The sequence below is a fragment of the Oryzias latipes genome, chromosome 5 (assembly GCF_053564925.1).
Source record: "Oryzias latipes strain Hd-rR chromosome 5, Olatipes_Hd-rR_3.1".
Classification (NCBI taxonomy): Eukaryota; Metazoa; Chordata; class Actinopteri; order Beloniformes; family Adrianichthyidae; genus Oryzias; species Oryzias latipes.
In genome coordinates, this window is record NC_136241.1 from 4,455,097 (window position 1) to 4,474,983 (window position 19,887).

The following is a 19,887-nucleotide window of genomic DNA, read 5'->3' on the forward strand; positions in this document are numbered from 1 at the left end:
CAAAGTTAGTAAAAGATCACTGCAGATCTCTGAGATGGACAGGAATACGTAGAAACGTATTCAGAGTTTTCAAAGTTTCTAATGGAATAAATCTGTATTGGTTCTCTGATCAGACTGCAACGTTAAGATAAGTAATGAGGGATGGAGAACATTGCTTTGACTGCTGATAATCTAAGTGGTCGTCACTTTGAATACTGATCATTTCATATAGAGATGAAAGAAGTTTGCAACCAATCGTGCTTTTGGGACAGACTTTTAATTCAGATAATGTTTGCTTTGTACTCACTCACCAAAGCTGTGTCTGATTGGATGAAATAAAGAATGAAATGGTTTTTTCAAGCAATGGAAGTTTGAAATATAGTTTATTGCTTTTTGTTCATTGGTAAGGCCAATTTCACTGCAAGGTATTTCAAAATAAAATGAGCTATACTCCCAAATGGAGTCAGACAAAAGAAAATGATGTTTGTTCTTCTACATCACACAAAACAACAAGAACAACAACAGTAATATAATAATCACAACAACGACAAAAAAAATGTAATTGGTTCCAAAATCCTATTTCCTGTCCGAACTGATCCACATCGGTTTTAGGAATATTTTTAGTAATATGAGGTGAAAACCATTTCAGTAATACCATTCCTATTGTCCACCCCGTTGTGGGGTTTATAACAAGATGAACAGGTTCCAGAGAAATGTTCCTTGTGAGACAGATTTAGAGATTTATTACAATGATTTGAAGTGTCATCAAGAAACCACAGAAGTGTTCTGATAGAATCTGTTGATTTCACTCTACCGTCTGACCGGTACGGCCACACCGCCCCGGACTTATCTGATCTCAGAGTCACACAGCCACTACGTACATTTTGTGTGAAAAATTCACCAATGAAAATTAGTCATACAGGAATTTACATGAGAAAAAGTGAAAAAGTTGTGGTCTTTACGTAAAATCTTCCCAGATGTATCTTAAATGAACAAGGATAAAACAAAAGAAGTACAAATAAACTACACAAAGTACATGTAAATCAATGAAGAACTTGAACCGTGTGTGATTATTGTGCTGTCTTTATGCATTCATTGGTGATTTGTCTGTCAATTACACAATTTGAACGTGATATGTACGCCGTATATGTCATATGAAAGTTATACATCAGTGGTACATACGAGAAAAGTCTATTGGACGAACGGGGAACGGTTGTCATGGTGCAGGGTGGCTCGAGAGCCGGTTGGACCCAGACGCAGAGGCGGAGGCATGAGGATCAGAGTCTAGAGGGTTTAATGAACAAACAAAAGGCGCTGCAGAGCAGGATGACAAAACTAAACAAAACTCACTGTGGCGTGGAACAAGAAACGAGGAACATGGCATGACAAGGACAACCAGGACAGGAATAACTAATGGACCAACACTGGAGGAAGGCAGAGACAAGACTTATATACAGACAGGGCAGACAAGACACAGGTGGACACGATCAGGGCTGATGGGGACCAAAGGAAGTAAAACTCAAGAAAACAGACAAGACAGGAGACTTTCAAAATAAAACAGGAAACAGAAACAAGACAGAACAAGGACCAAAAACAAGACAAGTTCAAATCATGACAACGGTCGTGGAAAGCCACAAATTTGCATATCCATCTTGTATAAATCAAGCACAGTTGCGTAAAATTGACGCAATAATTACATACAATATGCATAAAACAGGCATAAACTGCAGAATTCTCAACCGATCAAAAATTTTAAATAGTTAGAAAACCGAATTCATGTAAAGACCCGTTGGCCGAAATCCTCGACGGTCATCTACAGTGACAAATGACGAACACAAGAAACACCATTGAATTATGGACTGTATATCATGCATGTCTCACAAAAGACAGAAATTTCATACACGGAAAATGTGCAAAGAGGCTGTGTGACATGGCCTTTATAGGAGGGTTAGACCAGGTTGGTCCTGGCTTGCATGTGAATACCACAAGGAGGCCCTTCCCAATATTTCCATGAGCAGGTCCCAAGTTTGGGTAAATCCAGAGGGTTGGCTCAGAAAGACCCTCCACTGTAAGAACCAAATCACAAGTGCACACATGGTGGGATCTTTTTCTTGTTACAACCCTTGAATGAAGCAGCCAACAGGAAAATTTAAACCAAGTCTTCCGTTAAATTATTTTCCCAATTTTTTTTTACCAATAAAAAAAAAACTCATGTCACAGACTACATCTTTAGTGTTTTAGTCATTCATATAAGTGAAGAGTGAATGTTTTTGTGAGCTTGTAGCCTGTTCAGCTATTCCATTGGAAGAATATTATAATGAGGTAACAATTATTTCTGCAAAATGTAAATTGGGTTTTCATATTTGTTTTTTCACATTGTTTTTGATTTTTCTCACTAATCCAAAGTACATATTGTTCAAAGTTGTGTTTGTCTTCATCCTTAATGTTTGTGATTGTTTCTGCAGGGATCAAAACAGAAATACATCTGAGACTAAACTCAGAACAAACACTCTTCAGACCGGGACCCACACTGCTGAAATGTTTGTCTCATGCAGCTAAGTCACTTTAAAACTGCAGGCCAGCTGTCCAAACACAGAAACCTGCATTCAAAACCCAAAGGACCAAACATCAGGACTTTAGAAGTATTTCTCATTCAAGTTATTTTTATTTATTTGTCTCCCAATGACTTTGGATGATCCTTCAACTCAGTTCCTTTGTCTTTCTGTGCTTTTAGAGATAATCAAATGACAAAATAGACAATACTTGGTAGTTTTGCCCTTATTGGAAAACTAGCTTCATTGCTAATTAAATTAAAATCCACCCAAAAAGGCTGGAGCTGTTCTATTGGGCCTGGAAACCAAGGCAGAGGTGACAGGTGGCTCTCTGGTTATTTTTTGTGGAGGTTTCCAGCTTAGTTTTGCCAGCAGCAGCGGCGAGTTCTTGATGCAGACAGAGAACCGCGTCCTCGACACAATGTGTCATTTCAGAGGCTGTTTCAGTTGAATTGGGGCTTCGGAGTTTGAAGCTGGGTACAATCAGATGGTGTTTCCACGGGGCTGGGAGCCTCACTCCTGCTGGTGAAAGTGTCAGAAGCTGTGGACAACAGAGAAGTTGACAGAGGTTGGGGGCATGGAACTCTCTGTAGAATAAACAAGATCAAAATAATTCCTCAAAAATGTCTTCATTTCATCATTTAAATGAAGTGGCCTAACCAGCAACCCACATCACAACTATCCATCTGAAATAAAATGATAAGGGGCATTCTGGGTATTTTTCTGTCTTTATTGTAATTACAGGACTTGACCATTGGAAAAATATTTCTGCCGTACAAATTCAGTACACTAAATTAGTCTGGTAGAAGTGGGAAACGGGTTGCACACACGGTGGTTAGCGTTCTTGCCTCGTAGCGTGAAGGCCCTGGTTTGAATCCCCACTTTGGATGTTCACATGGCGCATATGTGGGTTCTCTCCAGATTCCTCCCAACGTCCAAAAATATGCTTCATAGGTTAATTTGTATCACTTAACCCTTGTGCTATCTTAGATGATCCCCCCCTTGCATTTACGTGTTCTTCCTACCATGACAAAGGTGGATAAAGGTGGAAAGATTTCATGTAATCCATGGACACCAGTGAAGATCACAAATCATTGAAGAAAAAAGGTTCAGAGCACTGTCTAGTGGGTCTAGATGACCCAACTCCCAATGTTAAAGTGCCTAGGATAGCACAAGGGTTACACTGTACCTTAGTGTGGTGGACAGGTGACCTGTCCTAGGTGAACCCAATGATAACTGGGAAAGGCTCCAGCAACACTGTGACCCTGAAAGGAATGAAGTGAAAGGTGCTAAAAGCAGGAAGTAAGACACGATCTTCTGATTTAAAAATCTGGACTTGACTCTGGACGTTAGTCTTTGGCTTTAGTCAATCCTCAAAGACCTCCTCAGAACGTTCGCACAAAGACAAAAGCAGACAACAGGGAGGGAGAGAGTGCAGCCCCACAACAATATTATCTTTGCGGCTTCCGCCCTTTCGCACACTGACCTTCTTCTGGGTTTGGGCCTCAAAGTTTCAGCTGGAGCGTCTCTTTGGGAAATTCCTCCCGCAGAGGCGAATAATGTCCAGGATGACTGCAAAGTTATGTGCACCTGTGAGTGCATGTGAGTGCATGTGTGCACGTGCACACTTCAAAACAGCCTCTTTGATAGCAGATGGGCAGGTCTGTGTTTGTATGTGTAGGAGAGGGGACACTGTGAACTTTCTCAGATGATTGAAGTCTGGACAGAATAACAAACAATGTAAATCCTCTGGTATGACAGATGTCTCCTCTTGATAAATGCTTCTGCAACTCTTTGTAGTTTCTGTTCTGCAGGCAATCATTTACAATCTCTGGGATTTTTTTATTAATTTGAATTTGATAGTGTTAAAAACTGTGGTACAAAATGTCTTCAGAGAAAAATGATTTTGTTTCATATTTCAGGGACTTTTGTCTCTGTTTTTGACAAAAAAAAATAATCACACGTAAAATGTAACCATGGAATTTCTCTCTTTTCTCTACAAAACAATTTAAACACTTTTTGTAAAGCTGATGTAAAACAGTTCTATTCTTTCAGACTATTCAGAAGATTTCAAAAATAAGTCGATCAATACATCCAGAAGTTATTCCATTTTCTCTTCCTAACAGGACACAATCCTTCCATTCTTCCCCCTAATTTCTAAAAGTACAGTTGGAAGCAACGTCTCCTGCAGTCAGTTATTTTAGAGAAGAGACTTCTACCTTCAAATTTAGACAGACGGACGTTCGGAGGGACGAAAGTATGGAAGGATAAATGGGCGGTTGGAAGGACGGACAGAGGAACGGATGAATGGAGGGACGAACGGACGGGTTGACAGAGGGACATAAAGAACTGACAGAGAAGCGGGCAGGCAGACAGAGACAAATGGAGGAAAGACTGAGGGAAAGGCAGACGGACGGACAGACAGACATACAGCCAAGCTGAACAGACAGGCAGATGGAGGTATGAGTGTATGGAGGGACAGATAATGGATGGATGGACAGACAGACAGACCGACGGTCTGGGGTTGGAAGTGCGATGGGACGGTTGAAGGACAGAGGGATGGATGTATGGACAGACAGAGAAACAAGCAGGCAGTCAGATGAAGGGACAGACAGACAGACATTACAGCCAAGCGGACAGCCAGGCCCTGTGAGGAAAATTCTTTCATTTCAGCCAGCGGTTAAGCTTCTAAAGCAGAGCAGGTTAGATGCATTGGAGGAACACAATTGAACACTTTCAGGAAGAAGTTAAATTAAATGTTGTCAGATGGTGAATAAAAAGGAGTTTCTCTTAATTACTGCTGTGCATGGCAGCACGATGGTTAGCACCATTTTCCAATAACAAGGCCTTTCAGCTGTTTGATCATTTGCCATGTTTATGGAAAAAGTTTTTACTTTTTGCAGCCTTCAAAAAGTAAATGATTGGTCTGTTTCAGATCTGAATCTTTAGCTTTAATGTAAATACAAAGATTAAAACAATGACCATGCCCAGCCAGTGGTTTTTATCACCTAGAAACTGACTCGAGCCTCTGTGCCCTCGAGCCTCTGTCATGTCTGGTCATTGTTGTCCAAATTGTAACCAATTCAAACACCGTATGAATAATCCTGTCCTTTTGTCCTGCAGGCAGCATCCAGCCTGTACTAGAATGCCTTCAGTCCGTGAAGAGGCCTCTCATAGAAAGAAGCGCTCAGGTAATTGCATAACCACATCATTTCCACACGCAGCATCACTATTTCAGAGTCTTTGAGCCACATCACAGTGGTACTCACACGATGGCTGCCATCTATTCCCGCATGATGAATGCACCAGTCGGTTGACCTTAATTAACTTTGACTGCAGCATCTTCCAACAGTGCTCAGCAAAACCAGCAGAAAGGGTTTAGTGGTCTGTGATGAGTCGTTTCTCTGCCTGTTTCACTTAATTGCACATGTGGGGTAATGGCAGAGGGGTTCGGGAGGGTATAGAAGAGGTGAGAGAAATCCATCTGATTGAAATAATTTTGTCCATATTCATCTTTTATGTGTGTAAAAACTGCCCTGAAACTTCTCACTTTAATGATGTGTTTACGTCCATTAAGCTTTCTCATTGTTGCACTTTTGCCCGATTTCTCTGAAGTCACAAAGCTCCATTGTTTTCAGGAATTTGTTCCAAGCTGTTTGGAGGGATGTTCTACTCTGGGAATGAATGCAAAGTTAAAAGACTGCATGTGGGAGCACAGCCTCAATTATTGAGGGGTGCTTTTCAACAGCAGAAACTTCTTCATAAATTGTAAAAAAGGAAAGTTGGAATGCAACTTCACCAAACCGTTTGATGTCCCGAGTTTGATGCTTTTATGGTTTTTATTTTTGCAGAATGCTAGGTCAGTGGTCAGAGCAGTTTTATGGTAGTGAGGAATACGGTGGCCCTGAAGTGCAAAGCATTCAACAAATCACTCGATACAAAAACATTTTTAAGATCACAACAACAATTAAAAAAAAAAAAAAATTTAAAAAGCAGCATTACATTTTAGAAAACAAAACAAAATTTCAGAAACCAAAACTTGAAAAACAAAAATGACAAAAAAAAAAAACATTTCAGAAAACAAAATTAATTTCCAGGAAAAAAAGAAATATTAAAAAATGAAAACATTTCAGAAAAAAAAATTCCAGAAAAAAATGAAATATTAAAAAATGAAAAACATTTCAGAAAAAAAAAATTCCAGAAAAAAAATGAAATATTAAAAAATGAAAAACATTTCAGGAAAAAAAATGAAATATTAAAAAATGAAAAACATTTCAGAACACAGAATGAATTTCCAGAAAACAAAACGAAATCTTCAAAAATGAAAAACATTTCCAAACCGGAAGAGGCAGGTACTATGGGACAACGCTGATTGGATGATGATTTTTGTCAATCATTTGAACTGAAAAGTATTTTAAATGAAGCGATGACGGATTTTATCGTCCAAACAACAATGTACTATAATAATCCACGTATTTCCCATTTATATATCAAATAAAAAATGCAGCAAACTGTTAATGAACTTTAAAATTATTTTTTTAACATTTCGCCTGACACACGGTCACCCGGAAGTAGTTTGTGAGCACTTTTACTTTGAACGCTGTGCGCTAATGTCTACGGCTGCGAGGTTCACGCTGTCAATCATCTTTAGGTAAGAATCAATTCTGTGATCTTTTCTTTTGTCAGTCACATGTCTCTAAGGATGTTAATTTTAGGATGTTAAAGTGTTGCTTTGAAAAGATAATTTCTTTTTATCTTGCGCATGCGCAAAAAGAACCCGATGGAGACGAACCGTCTTCACATGATAGCCGTTCCCGTTTTCGGTGACAACATGAGAGAAAAAGCTCCGAGCCAGCCTGATTCTGTGATTTATACAGTAATTACAGTAATTATATGGTATCAGTGTTGCTAAAAATCTACTTTAAGACTGAAATCAGTAAACAAGTTCTTATGGGAAATAATATTTAAGTGCATTGTATATTTTTGAACCATGCATATATACACATATACTGAAACTTAAAAATGAACTTTAAAGTTTATAAAATACTTAATTGAATTAACATGTGATATTTCTGCAGGTGAAGTTTCTCAAAGCGAAGTTCCAGAAAGGTTTGTGCTGCAGAAGAACAGATGGCAGCTCTACATGGGAATTCAAAAAGACTAAAGTCATTCAGATCATTGTGCAGTGTACAGGCAAGTCACTATGATTTATGTGAAATGTAATCAATAAATATTATTTAACTTTAATATCTAATTTTTTTTTTTTTAAATTGCAGGTCCTTTAAAAAACGTCTTTAACCTGCTGCATAAGCCTGATTAGTTGTAAATGATGCAGTGGGGAGTGAAAAACGAAGCACAATTCCTGCCTTTAGTGTCCGGCTGATGATCTGGAAATCACATCTGAGGAATCGCATCAAACACTTGTACAACTCCAAACAACTTAATGTTCCTTTAAGCAAAACTCCAGTTTAAAATGTTCATATTAGGCTTGCTTCATTTAGGAGTTTTTCCATGTTTACCATTTTAGGTTTTAAAGCTTTATTAACAAAGATGATGTTTGATTTTCAAAGCTGTTGTTTAGAAATGTTTTTTTGTCAATGAAAAAACTGAATGCTGACGTGAGGATTGTAATAATGGATATGAAAATAAACAAATTTGTTTCATAGCAATGCAGTATATTTATTGAAAACTTAACATGAATACGTTATTCAGTAACAGAAACAAAGAAACAGTTGTGGATTTTCCTTTAAGGGCTTCTTCATGCAGTTAATCAAATGTTGCGCTTACAATCAGCATTTACTCAGCGTACCTGTCAGTCACATTTATTAGAGGAAAAAATGCATCTGGGAAAAGTCTGTTTGTGCTTAACAACTATATCAAAAAGAGTCATGTCAGGAAAGGTTTGTCCACATTGCTGCTCAGCATCACATCCAGAGGAAGATGCACAGGTAAGGGAGCCCAGTTCCTGCTCGTACATGCTTGCAGCTTCCTCTGCACTGGACTCCAGCTCTTGAAATCCCTGACAGAGATAAATTAATAAATTAAAAATCCCTGACAGAAAAACATCAGCTGCCGTTCATCTTTCATTCAGGAAAAAGTTGAGTTCATCAAAATGAGGAGAAAATGGGTTAAACCATTAAAAGAAATTCATTAGGGAGGGGTCAAAACACCAAACTCAGAATAAAATACATTTCAGTCTTATAAAAAATACATTCTAAAACAATTTGGTATTCCTCCTCTGCCTGAAAGACTAAAACGTTTTTTTTAAAGATTTATTTTACACTACAGACTTTGCCACCTTTAGTTACACACCTGTACATGTCTGATGATGTGCACATCCAGTCATTTACTGTCATGTTTCTGTGCACTGACACACTCTAAAGTCACAGATCTTAATAGTGTGAATAAGAAGCATTCATAAATGTTATTCTGAGACACAAACTGCTGCAGTTTACCTGACATTTTTTATGCGGCTGGTACACCTGTCTGAGAATCCTGCCCACGTGACCCCCCCTCTCCAGCTGATGAGGTAACCTGTCATTAACGTATGACTGAAGGATCTTGGATCTGTCTGTAAACACCCACCTAGAAATCACGTTTAACGCTACATTTATTAGATCAAACAAATGTGCCTCCATACCTTATCTGTGGATGGCGGGACTGCATTTCCTGATGTGCGCCGTCTTTAACACCCGTTTCTTCGCAGCTGCTGCTTTAGACAGAATCTTCTCACGACATTTTGAAACATTTGTAAACCTGGTTGGTGTTGATATTTCTGCGTGCGTTCTGTCATCACATCCGCTAAATATTCAAAGATTAACGTTTATGTTAACGTTTTACCGTCCCTTTCTTTGTTTACCTGCAGAACGGACGTCATCCACACAAACTACTTCCGGGTGACCGTTCTGCTTCAGACGAAATATTCAAAAAATAATTTAAACCTTCATTATCTGTTTGCTGCATTTTTGATTTAATATGTAAATGGGAAATACGGGAATTATCATGGTACATTGTTGTTTGGACGATAAAATCCGTCGTCGCTTCATTTAAAATACTTTTCAGTTCAAATGATTGACAAACATCATCATCCAATCAGCGTTGTCCCATAGTACCTGCTTCTTCCGGTTTGGAAATGTTTTTCATTTTTGAAGATTTCGTTTTGTTTTCTGGAAATTCATTCTGTGTTCTGAAATGTTTTTCATTTTTTAATATTTCATTTTTTTTCTGAAATGTTTTCATTTTTTTTAATTTCATTTTGTTTTCTGGAAATTAATTTTTTTTCTGAAATGTTTTCATTTTGTAATATTTCTTTTTTTTTCTGGAAATTAATTTTGTTTTCTGAAATGTTTTTTTCTTTTTTATGTTTTGGTTTCTGAAATTTTGTTTTGTTTTCTAAAATGTAATACGCTTTTTAAATTGTTGCTGTGATCTTAAAAATGTTTTTGTATCGAGTGATTTGTTGAATGGTTTGCACTTCATCGAGTGATTTGTTGAATGGTTTGCACTTCAGGGCCACCGTAGAGGAAGGGCCTGAGCTTCAGAAACAAAGACAGACTGTCTGGACTGAACAAAGATCTTTTTTTCATTGGGGTCCATAAAGAAAACATTTTAAAATGTGTGATAAACATTAAAAGTTAAGAAATAAGAGACGAAAAAGACATGAAACCAAAGGGTGAGACACAGGGTCAGATATAAACAGCTGATGGAAACTATTGAAAAACTAAGAGACGTTATATGGATTTATTTTATAAAGATGCTGCAATATGTTTTAGAATTTACCTGTCAGTAGTAATGTGCACACAATATCATCATGATAACATAAATCCATCCGTTTTCCAAACATGCTGACTGCCTTTCAGGGGTGCAGAGTTGCTGGAGCCTATCCCTGCTACTGTTGGGTGAATTCGTTTAAAATTGTCACATTTTTTTAAGTAAAAAAAGTTTTTTCAAATATTAATAGGACACACCCTGTTTTATGAAACAAACAAACAAAAGCTCTGTGTTTTTTGCCATTGAGTTCACTGGTAAACATCTTTTAACGAGAACAAACATAAACAGCAGCAATTTAAAACAGCTGCATGAAATGCCCAATCCACAGTGTGTTCCACATTATTATGCAAATTGTATTTAAGTGTTAAAAAGATGACACTCGTAGTTTTTCAGTTAAACTCCTGGATGATAATGTGTCTCAGGGCTGGATGGACTCAACTTTCACAACCTTTCATCTATTTAAAATCCCTGCACAAACACTCTCAGCGTGACATTAGGCATTGTTACCCAGAGGTGTGACCCAGGACAGGTGACGGGGTCAACTGACTCGGTTGTTAGGGGACTTTGTTGGCTGTGAAAGGAATGAAACTCCAGCGAGGAGGATAAACAGTATATCTCTAGGGTCGGGTTAGACAGAACCCAGTTCTGTCCAACACCAGTCGGACGGTACTGAAGATGAGAGGCGAAACGTCTTCAAACCTGAAATTTTCTCCAGTTGATTTTTTTTTTTTAGAACTTTTCATTTTATCATGACCTGGATGGCTGAGAATCTGCACCGAAGCAGTTCACATCCAAACAGCAGCTTTGGGAGGCTATTCTGACATCCTGCAAAGAAATTCAAGCAGAAACTCTCCAAAAACTCACAAGTTCAATGGATGCGAGAAATGTGAAGCTGCTCCAAAATAAGGGCTCCTATGTTCAAATGGAACTTGACCTATTGAGATGTTTTTGATTGCAATAACTTTTGATTTCAGTTAATATGACCTCCTAAAGCAACAAATTCAACAAATGACCATTTTCAGTTCTTTAGAATCTAGAAAATGTTGTGGAACTCTGTTGTGTGTAAAAATGTGGAAGAGTGACTTTGAAAATACTGTTAACTTTAGGAGGTTTGCTCAGTAACATTTAATATCGACTCTAATGGTCAGTGACTTGAAAATCATGTTGACTGACATTTGCATTGAGTGTTTAGAAAAATATAATTTGCATTATAATTCGGAATGATCTTTAGTAGCAGAAAGATGATTCTTCTTAGTGACTTCTATTACATTTGGTATAGTTTTCTACAGATTTTGACTTGCAACTAATTAGTGAATCATTTTATGCTCTATTTATTATGTTATGTGTGCGTGTGATTGGAGCATTGTGTCAGGAACTGGTGGTGGAGGACCCAAAATGCAGGAGACCAGGATTGGTGACAGGAAATAAAACATTTAATTAGCAAACTGAAACATGACAAAACTAGGAGGGGAAACAAAACTGTGACAAAACATAGCAGATGACCTGACCAGGAAGAACAGAAACCAAGACACTTAAATAGGCTGAGGGCAATTAACTGAACTGAAGACAGCTGTGGATCATGAACCTGAAGGTGTGACTGACAAGGAAAACCAAACCACTGAATCCTTACACATTGTGTGTTTTATATTTTTATGTGTGTAATGATCTTTTATTTTGCTTTTGGATTATAAAACAGGAAAATGTTTTATGTAAAGCATTTTGAGTCGCGTTAGTAGGAAAGGTTCTAAATAAATAAAATAAACTTTGATACATTTGCCGCTCATAAAGGATTCTTGTAAACATCCTAATCATCCTAAGATTGTTTTTTGAGATCAAACTGCATTTTAAAATGAGTTTTACTTATTAGAAGCTATGATTCATAAACTCGCCCTCCAATATTAAAATAATAGACAAACATGCGCCGAATAACAGTCTGCAGTTCTGTCAGATGTACAACATCCAGTTAAACCTAAAACTCTGGATACATTATGGATCAGAACCTTCAGCTTTTATTTGATCTTTTATCTGTTCAGATATTATGTTCAGACTGAGGTTCATCTTGTCAATTTGAAACCAGTTTCAGTCCTGTTACTTCTGTTATTTAGTTCATAAAGGACAAAAGTGTTGTGTTAATGACTGTCATCAATAGGTTATTCTTTTACTTATCAATGTCTTCATACCTGGTTTTTATGATTCCCTCATGCTGTGCATTGGCAGAGGTCACCAGTCAGTCCCCTATGTAACCCTTGTGCTATCCTAGGCACTTTACCATTGGGAGTTGGGTCATCTAGACCCACTAGACCTTGTTTCTTCAATGATTTGTAATCTTCACTGGTGTCCATGGATTACATGTAATCTTTCCACCTTTATCCACCTTTGTCCTGGTAGGGAGAACACGTCAATGCAAGGGGGGGGGGGGTCATCTAAGATAGCACAAGGGTTAAAGCTGCAGGACAGATGAGGCTGAGGTAAATATGTCTTTAACCTTAAAGTCCACGAATCGACATGAAAACAGAAATCATTCAGTGGGGAACTGAACTTCTTCAGTGACCTGCAGCATCTCTGTCTGCCTGCACTGAGGAGCCAAACCTGCTGGATCCGCCTGGAAGCAGAGCTGACAGGCTGAATGATGATTTAAGTCTGACAGGACAGAATCTGTGTTCCAAAAGTGAATGCCGGTTAGAATCCTTAAAAAAGCATCAGAGTTTTTATATTTAGCAGCCTAAAATATCAGGAAGAATCTGCTCTGGCTTTACCAAAGAAGGTGCGAGCATCCTCATTAGTGAACACCAGCAGGAGGAGGGAGGCTAAACAAAAAATAAATAAAAAAGAGACATCCCTGGAGCAGCGTGACATCAAAACGCGCTATGACCTAGAAATGGAGCGCGCGCTGCCGTCGTGCGTGCGTAAGCAGCGGCGGCGGTGGCACATGGCCTTGCCTGCTGTTTACGTCGCTGATTGCGTGTCAGGAGAGGACACTCCAATTGGATCGTGTTAAATAAGTACTTTCGTTTTTTTTGCGAGCAATTAAAGGGGACGTTGGTGCACAGATTAAATAAATGCGCGGTTCGCGCGGAGTCCTTGACGCTCGCGCTCTCTGGATTACAGCGCGCGACTTGAAACAAAAACGAACCTGCAGCACACAACCAATAAAACGCTTTACACAAAGCATGGGCTCCATTCTTATTTGTTAAAATAAATAGAAAGGGGGTGGATAATTATATGGTTTTCGGCCATCGGGCGACGTCTATTCAGTGCTGGGCATCGGTACAAATGCGCGTGCCAATCTTCTCGCGCCCCATGCGCGTTCTGGCTTGAAGAGAGAGAACACTTAGTTCGTTTGAGTCCGGCTGTGCGTGCAGGAGGCGGAACCGAACACTTCACATCCCACTTTTGCGAGGATTACTAGGACAATCTAGTGGGAAGCACATGACAGTGAGACAGCCGGGAGGAAAGGCGGTGAGACGAGCAGCGGGACAGACAGACAGACAGACAGAGGAGGAGGCAGCACATCCGTGGAGGGCAGAGCTGCGTGAAGACATTTGGAGTTGCTGGAGAGACTGGCACCTCGCGGGTAAGGCGCAGAGACAGACACTTTCCCTGCTGCTGATGCTGCTGATGCTAAACTTGTTGGCATTGCAAAGCAGTGACGCTTGTGCACGCACTAATCTCTTTTGAGACAAGCTGCAAAGTTAAACTTCAGTCAGCATTTAGGAGGATGATTGGAGTCCTCTGATACAAAGATGGTGTCCTTGATCTGTAAGTCCGCCAGATTTAAGGCCTTCTATAGAGCACAGAGACTTATTCAGGAAATGCTTGGTTCCTCTGGGTTTATCTTTAAATATGCATGGATTCATTGGTTCACAACTTTAAATATATATATTTATGTACTGTGCACCCCAGAGGGCATGACAACCAGCAGGCTCTTTGTCTGGACTGATCAGGTGGTGTCAGTGACAGAGAACAATAATTGACTCGAAGAACAGCTGCTTTTAACTTCATCCTAACATGACATGTTTTTGTTGAGGATGTGATGGACTTTAATGAGTGAGAAGCTTTGATTTTATAGCTTTTTCTCACAGGTTAATAGTGAAGTGGCTGTGATATGTTGAGTGGAAATCACAGCTGGCTCCCACCGCCTCACAGTGTGGTGACAGGTGCCATCTCTGCTCATTGGCCGATCTGTCATTACCTAAGGGGGATAAATTCGCACGTTTGGTTCACTGAGTTTGAAAAGAGTTTGAGGAAAATCACATCTGAATTATGTTTGCAATATGTTTCTCTTTTTCTTACTTGATAAATGCACAGAATCTTTAGATGCATTCATATATTTTTTGCTGCAGTTAGAGTCCACAGTCTTGTGGGCAGCAGGTAAAACAGTGTGGGCCTGACCTGCTTGCACCCACTGACTCCGTTTTCGGCCTCATGTACAGCCAATCTCCTGGTCAACCTCAGGGGCTAAATCCCTGTGTAAAAGGACTCATGCAAGCTTGCAGTGGCACAGGGCATGCTAATCTTTTGATCTGGCGCGTTAATAAAACCTCTGGTTGACCGTTTCCGATTGTTTTCCGTTCTGACGCGTGTAAGAATGCTTGTGTGTGATCACGCATTGCACAGTTGTGCTGATAACTGGAGCAGAGATTAAAAACTTTGATCACAAAATGTTCCAAGGGGGGGTAAGAAGAGAGGAATAATGGATACTGTGCACAAATAACATTCATTAACAACCATGAATGGTTGTAATGTTTGTAATAATAAAATGCAACAGCAAAGAAATATGGAAGTTTTTCTGGAGCATAATTAAAAATAAAAGTCAAAACCAGAAATGCTTTTTCATTTTCAAAATGAAGCTGCATTTGTTGACTCAAAATCTAAAAGAAAAAGCAATCCGCCAAAATGCTTTTTCTTTTTCTTCTTCAACAGCACTTATTCTGTCACTTAATGAAAATGATAAAGAAAATGGTATTTGACATTTCATTTTCAAAACGTTCTCTAGTAAATGTGCAGCAACATTCATTTAGAAATGTCTAATCTGATCATTAAAATGGATTAACAGAAATGCTTTTTCATTTTCAAAATGTAACCGAATCAAATAACTCAAAAATAAAATTAAATGTCACTCCTTTAAAATGCTTTTTCATTTTCTTCTTTAACATCGCTCATTCTGTGACATAATTAAAGCGAAAATGCAAAGAGGGGATTGCATTTTTGTTTTCACATTCACCCCGCAAAAAGTGTAGCAAAAACCAGCCAGCGTTTCCAGGGGGGAGGCGGGGCGATGACGTGGCAGAGCATGGCTCTGTAGCCATGTTTTATGTTGGAAGTAAACCTTATCTTATGTCTTATCTCCACTGGTGGCACATTTCACATGCTGATAGAACATAGGGAACATTGTCTTTAATTCAGCGTGGTTAAAATCCCCGACAATAATATGCACAGCCTCAGGGTACTTGTCTTGGTTGCTGCTAATCGAGCTATGCAGGAGTCCCATTGCCGAGTTAGCATTAGCATCTGGTGGTATAGACACAGCAGTTGCCATGACCACAGTGAACTCTCTTGGAAGATAAAGAGGTCTGCATCTGACGGTCACATATTCCACATCTGGAGAGCAGTGACTGGCTACAGTCTTGGAGTTGGTGCACCAGTTATTGCTCACACATATGCACAGCCCCCCTCCTTGCTCACTGGTATTGAGTTTTGCTACAGTTTTTGCGGGGTGAATTTGCTACATAAAAACTTCCATAAAGAAACTGTTTCCTCACTGATAATTTCTCTTGTCCCATTCAGAAGTTTGTGAGAACGTTGAGTCCTTCGTCTGTTATCTCTCAGTTCTCTAAGAGTACAAATAGATGGACTTGCCAAGTGATTGACCAAAGATATTTGTCCTCAAGGACAACATTCAAATCTGGTAGGAATTTTCATTTTGTGCACTGGAATGAAAGGAAAGCATGAAGGGATTGGTCAGAATTAAATTTCCATGTAGTTGTCTCTGAAAGATGCAGGCATTCCGTCTGCCTTATTAAAGCAGGACAGGACTTGAGCCACTGTCTAGTCTTCAGGTTTACATGGGTTTTATATTTATCTTTTCAAAAAGCAGAGAGGAGCTTTCTGGCCTATAGTCAGAATTGAGATTTTTGCATGTTAGCCCACAGTCAGTTTGGTTTGTGCTCCCTTAGATCAGACAGATGGGAAACACAGCATGTAGGTCATGTGTTGTGATGCATTTTGAATGCTCCTTGTGGGAACCAATGAAGCGATAGTCTTAAAATTGGACACATTTGCTACCTTAACGCTTCTTTTATAGTATAATGTCTGTGCTTTCATTGAAATATCAACCAAATGCAAAGCCAAAGCACCACTTTCACACCATCTCTTTCCTTTTTTAATTACCACACGTTCATTTAAAACACAAAATCTGAAGACATGCTTAAGGATGTCATAGATTCACATAATGTAAATGTCAGTCTGCCTGATCAGAGTTGCAAAATATCCTCTAACTGCTGAGCTGTGCTGGGCTTAGAGGCAGGTTTCTTGTGACTTTGCTGTGAGCGGATTATTAGAAAAGAACTGAGGCCTGCAGTGAAACTGCAAACGTGCATGACGCACAGGTAAAAAAACGACAGGGGTAAACAATAATTTATCACAAAGTTCACATCCAAAGGACGGAAATTTGCTTCAGGTCTGTGAAGGGCTTGACTTAAAATGTTGAAAAGATCTTTGTCGCTGGATCTAAGTCAAGGAAACCCCAAGGCTGGCTAGAACTTCCACAAGAACTATTTTCATTCATTATCTGTTATTAGCTATTGTTCTCCGAGCAATTCTTTTGTTCTATGAAAGACTTTGTACATTGATCTCCTTAAACTTGCCCTGCCGCAGTGCTGAGGCATGTGATTGAGTCAGCAGCACATTGTCCACCACGGTGGCCACACACACTACGTGAGTTGTACTTCCAGCTGAATGAATACATTTGTCTTTGTGATGCACTTTCTTCCCTCACTTCCATCCCCACGTGATGAGGAGGAAAGCAGGAGATACCAGAAGAGCGTGGTACTTTGTTTTGGGTCACATGATCAAGAGCTGGAACTGAAGAACACGCTTGAGGAGGATCGATTGTTTGGACCAAAATCTGGTTTTTATGTTTTATCCCTAATAACATATTGTCTTTGTCATAAAGACGCTCCATGCCTATCGGGGTTTACAAGAACAAAATGGAAAAGCACGAAGACACAGGGAGGCTTTAGAGCAGTGTTTAACCTTTTTTTGGATATTTCTTCCTTAACAAATATCCAGTGGCACACCAGCATCCAAAAATGTAAAAGAGAAGAAACTCCATAGTCTGTAATGATGTACAGTCCCTCCACAGTCCACAGTCTCCTGTTTTTGTCATTTTTGAGGCAGAAAGGCTGGAAGTGGCTGCTGCTTTACCTAAAAGTTGTAATAAAAGTTGTGATACTTTTCAGGTATGTGATACTCGCACAGGTAGTTGTTTTTCCCTCCGGTTTATTTATAAGCAGTTTTCATGTAACCTTATTAAAATAATAAATAAATACCAACAATGTTATATTCTTTCTAACTAGTGAATTATTTTTAACAATATTTGTTTAAATGTTCATGCAAGAGCAACTGTAATTTTTGAACAATTAGATTAGAATAACATGCATTTTTCCCAAAAGAGACCAAGATGTTATTCATCTTTATGATTAATTTTAACTACACAAAAAGGAAACATGTTGACATTTTATTAGTCTTTGTCTTAATCAGAAATCCAACTTTAACAAAAATGTTTTACTTCTCTTTGGGTAAATAAATTGAAGTCCAAGTCCAAGAGGTTTGTTTTTCCAGGAAATGATTTTAATTGCATATCTTAAAGGGAGGCTGCACAAAATGATTAATACTTTACCCTGTTCTTTTAGAAATTATAGGAACCACAGGTGATCTGTGTGGTTGGTAGGACACTACGAAATCTTTCGTATAGGTCGGATGGGGTCATACCATTTAAGGCCTTAAATGGTTAAGAACAGGTTACTGCAGAGAGACTGTAGACAAATTGGACACTCAAGAGCAGCAAGCGAAGAACAACTAAGTCATTACATATTTGTCAAATAGTTTCTGTTCAAAATGGTTATAAGAATAGCAAATACCACAAGTTTGACATGCGTTTCTGCTTAGATACCTGCGTGAGTTTGGAGTCAGGCTGATGTTACTCAACACGGTCACAACTGAGTCACGGATTATGCTCATGAGCATATTTTTGACCTAATCTCATATAATCTGTGACGGATTGATGGTTTTGGAATACTTACACTCTAAAAAATGTTATTTTCCACGGGTTAACAGTTAAGTTGTGTCGACATTTCCTCTTCATCCTGAATCTGAGAGCTCGGAAGTTTTACGCAAACTCCACTGGGTGGTCTGGAAATAAATGGCATGCATGGAATCTTCATGCCCGCACTTTGCTGATTGACTGAGTAATATTAGCACATTCCACAACAGAATAATGAAATTATGATGTACGGTAACTCAAAAATGGTAGTTTTTTTTGAATATTCTCAGAAACCCATAAATAAATAAATCCCTGTCTTCTTTCAAAATATGGCGTGCATGTAAACATGGTCACCAACTCCACGTCTGACTCCACCCTGAACCGGATGCTGGTGTTTTGCTAATGTGTTTTTTGGTTTTGGTTTTTGTTTCTTTTGTTGCGGCTCAGTATAGTTTGTCTTGGTTTAAGTTCTTGTTTAACCCTTTGAATGAATGACCATTGTTTACTTTTTTACCAGCTGTTATTCCTGCCTGAGTTCATCTGTTTTCTATTAATCATTATGAATGTATTCAATTTAAAATCAATTCCTGCAGCAGATCTTTACCACCAAATTGTGTTGAATCCTTCATCTTTACTTGTGTTTGTTCTAATTTTCTGGAGTTTCACTTATTGGTTTTTGAAGCAAATCGTATTTTGATGTGGATTAGGCTCCCATTAATAAGAATTCAATGTCCAGGTGAAAATTAATTTTATGCATAATGAACGACCCCCCCCCCCCCCCCCCAGACTAGGACATCACGCCAAGTGAAACCGTAAAAAAAACTAATGGGCCGAAATATTGCTTGGGGAATCCCCTCCCCCCCCCCCCCCCAAAAAAAAATACACAAACAAAACTTTAACGCACATGGCGGGGATATCCAAAGGCAGTTTTCAAATTATTATGGGATGGCCACACTTTTGCTTTGTGCAAAAATGTTAGATTTGCAGATTTTCACGTTTTCCCACAATATGAGAAAAGTAAAGTTTTGTTCATGTGATTTTTCACCAAATTTCTGGTCTACAACCACCGCTGGATTTCATCGACCTTTGACCTCGGGAAGCGGTCGCTATATTGAACTAAAAAAAAAACGTTTACAAATGAGAACTCGTCCTAGGGATTTTCTCTACCTTCTCGTCAAGAAGAATAAAAGATAATTTATCCGATTCTGTTTGATTCTCCAGCATCCCCTTTTTCCTCTGCTGTGAAACAATTGGGGAAAAACTGTTGCAGCTAGAGGTTGTATATTTTGAATGGCATGCGAAAAAGTGGCGTTGTGCTGTTAC

General features: G+C 38.9%; 1 protein-coding gene and 2 long non-coding RNA genes across 5 annotated transcripts in view; 2 read left to right on the plus strand and 1 right to left on the minus strand.

The window, feature by feature from the left end:
- The first annotated feature begins 5,777 nt into the window (after positions 1 to 5,777).
- LOC144992103 (uncharacterized) lies at positions 5,778 to 8,196 on the plus strand. Its single transcript, XR_013655901.1, has 3 exons — positions 5,778 to 7,182; positions 7,610 to 7,724; positions 7,808 to 8,196. It is a non-coding gene; the product is annotated as an uncharacterized LOC144992103 (long non-coding RNA).
- LOC144992102 (uncharacterized) lies at positions 8,186 to 10,003 on the minus strand. Its single transcript, XR_013655900.1, has 2 exons — positions 9,172 to 10,003; positions 8,186 to 8,550 (listed from the first exon to the last, which is right to left on the minus strand). It is a non-coding gene; the product is annotated as an uncharacterized LOC144992102 (long non-coding RNA).
- A 3,437-nt stretch (positions 10,004 to 13,440) lies between these two features.
- Positions 13,441 to 19,887, plus strand: part of LOC101169686 (sodium-coupled neutral amino acid transporter 3) — a 74,839-nt gene continuing 68,392 nt past the window's right edge. Inside the window, exon 1 of one of the 3 annotated variants that reach the window (XM_023954726.2) lies at positions 13,441 to 13,875. The gene's annotated coding sequence lies outside the window, so the exon portion shown is untranslated. Of the gene's footprint in view, positions 13,876 to 13,935; positions 14,061 to 19,887 lie in introns of those variants that run through there. The other 2 variants (XM_023954727.2, XM_078946869.1) reach the window with 2 other exon arrangements.